The 2,341-nt window shown below is 52.0% G+C and overlaps 1 pseudogene; it reads left to right on the top strand.

Annotated features, from left to right (window-relative positions):
* The first annotated feature begins 1,143 nt into the window (after window positions 1–1,143).
* Window positions 1,144–1,990, top strand: LOC105512037 (annotated as a pseudogene).
* Window positions 1,991–2,341: the final 351 nt, after the last annotated feature.

The following is a 2,341-nucleotide window of genomic DNA, read 5'->3' as shown; positions in this document are numbered from 1 at the left end:
GGTTCTTAGGTTAAAGCCCACAGGTATAGGGAGCATGTGCTGCTACCTTCTCAGATGCTTATATTTCAAAAAGGGATGCATCCCCGACATTTGCATAACATTTTTGGGTTGTAAAATTAGTAGGTGGCTTATCTTTACCAAGATTTATCTACATATGGAAAGATGAGAAAAGATTCGTAGTCACAAGGTCTAAAATGCTCTAGGAACGTGGGGAAAACGTCTCCCTCTTCACAAGAAGGATAATTCATTTGTTAAATGTACCCTTACAGTATTAAATAATGTGTGTGAAGTGCCTGGCACATAGAAAGAGTTCAGTAACAACAGAAATTCTGAGAAGGCCTATGCTGACTTTCCTCCCATTCATGCTCATTAGAGGAGATTTCTTGGGTGTTGATGAGAAGCACAGCTGACGGCATAGGCAGGAGTTCCCCTGGGTCCTTGGGGGTCTTGGCTGGGACCCTGGCACAGAAACACAAAGCTTTTCTGACTTTTAAATTTTTTGCCCTGGTGTGGCAACTGGTGAGTCTCTGACAAGAAAGGAAATGACCCTTGTGGGAAAGCGGTAGATGAACCCACAGTCCCCACAAGTCACGCAACCTGTGGATGCCTGGACACAGACCCTATACCTGCATCTGGCACAGAAGCTGAGGCTGGGGGGAGTTAAGCCTGTAAGGGATGGCACATCCGGGGCTGGGTCCCTCTGTGTCCTGTCCTTCCAGACATCAGACCCCTGGGGACAGGGGAGGCTGGGAACTGGCTTTGACCGACACCATTTTCCTCCTCTCATTGAATCCTCCCGCAGACTCAGAGAGGTAAAAATCACCTCGGTATGGAGAAGATGAAGGATGACCACTCAAGAAACAGTCACAATCCCAGGATGAGGGAGGAATACACTGTACCCATGGGCTTCCCTGGAAACGGGCCGGGGGACCTGGGATAAAGATATTAAAATTCCTTCAGACTCTTCTGTGAGGCTGGTGCAAAACCTTGTGCACCAACTTAATAGAAATTTTGCTGAACTCCTCAGTGTAGTAAATGCCCATTTTGGACATGCAGAGTGGGTTCCGCCTTCACATGTATAGATGATAATGTTGGGGGTCTATTTTCAAAACAATGTTTTCATTTTTTGCCTGAATATACTGAACGGTGTCTGTGACTCTGCATGGCTCCCCAGGCCCTCAGGGGATGACTCCTGCGCCAGTGCCCTGGCTTCAGCCTCGCTCCCATGAGCAGCGAGGTGGGGTGACTTTCTGGTCAGGTGATCGAGGGCAAAGGTGCTGCGATCCTGTCATTACCTGGCAGAACCACAGGCCAGGAGGCAGGCCGGTGGCCCAGCACAGGCTTTGTCAGGGTGCAGGGACAGGGATATTGGACATTAAGTTATTTTTACAGCAGCACAGTTTTCTCATAGGCACACTTTAGACACCACCTTCCCATTTGCTGGATGGAGGAAGGGGACTGACGCTCACTGAACAGAGGGCACCTGCAGGGCCTTCGCAGGCACAGAGAGGGACTGCCTGGAGCCTGGATGGGGCTCATCCCTCTCTCTACCCAGTCCCTGAGCTAGCTCCAGGCTGGGCAATGCTCCCTGGGGTCAGTCTCTGAGGTAACAGGAAAGGGCTTCATAGCTTTCACCTCCTTTCCCACCATCTCCTGGGTTCACAGTGAGAGCTCAGCCCAGACCCTGGCAGGTCTCGATTCTGGGGACGTATTATCCGTGCCATTATTATGGTTTGTCGCTAGGTGGGAGGACGAGAGGGTTGTGCTGAGCACAGGTGCAGCTGTCTTTCCTCCAGCTGCATCAGGGAAGCAGGGCATGGGGTCACAGAGAACTAGGGCTGAGCCAGGCCCTCCTCTCTCCTCTTTGCCAGCAGAGGGGTGGGTCATTCTTGTTGAAGCATCGGTTTCCCTGTGCCAAGTACAAAAGAGTACCCCCACAAGGCTACCATGGGGGTGCTGGTCCCTCGTGTGCCAAGTGTCAGGCCTGTGAACCCGCATGCTGGTGATACTGAGTGAGCATGGGTGCTCTGCCCCCTTCCAGACAAGTCCCCAAGCACCTGGGGCCTGGGAGCAGCACACCCTGCCTGCAGCAGCACCGGGGCTGCCACAATGGTGAGGCCAAGGCGAGGCCAGGTGGGCAGCCTATGAGGAAAGGGGTGCACCTGCCCTGCCTCGGCTGGGGTGTGCTACTATAGAATGAGACCACCACTTCTCCTGCTCTTTCCCAGGTTTTCCCCGTCTCCCCTTTTCCCTAGTTTATAAGACAGGAAAAGGGGGAGAAAGCAAAAATTTGGAAAGAAACAGAAGTAAGATAAATAGCTAGATGACCTTGGCACCACCA

This window comes from Colobus angolensis, unplaced genomic scaffold (genome assembly GCF_000951035.1).
Source record: "Colobus angolensis palliatus isolate OR3802 unplaced genomic scaffold, Cang.pa_1.0 Scaffold209, whole genome shotgun sequence".
NCBI classification, from domain to species: domain Eukaryota; kingdom Metazoa; phylum Chordata; class Mammalia; order Primates; family Cercopithecidae; genus Colobus; species Colobus angolensis.
Note: the sequence above shows the minus strand (reverse complement) of the source record. Positions and strands in the feature narration are given on the sequence as shown.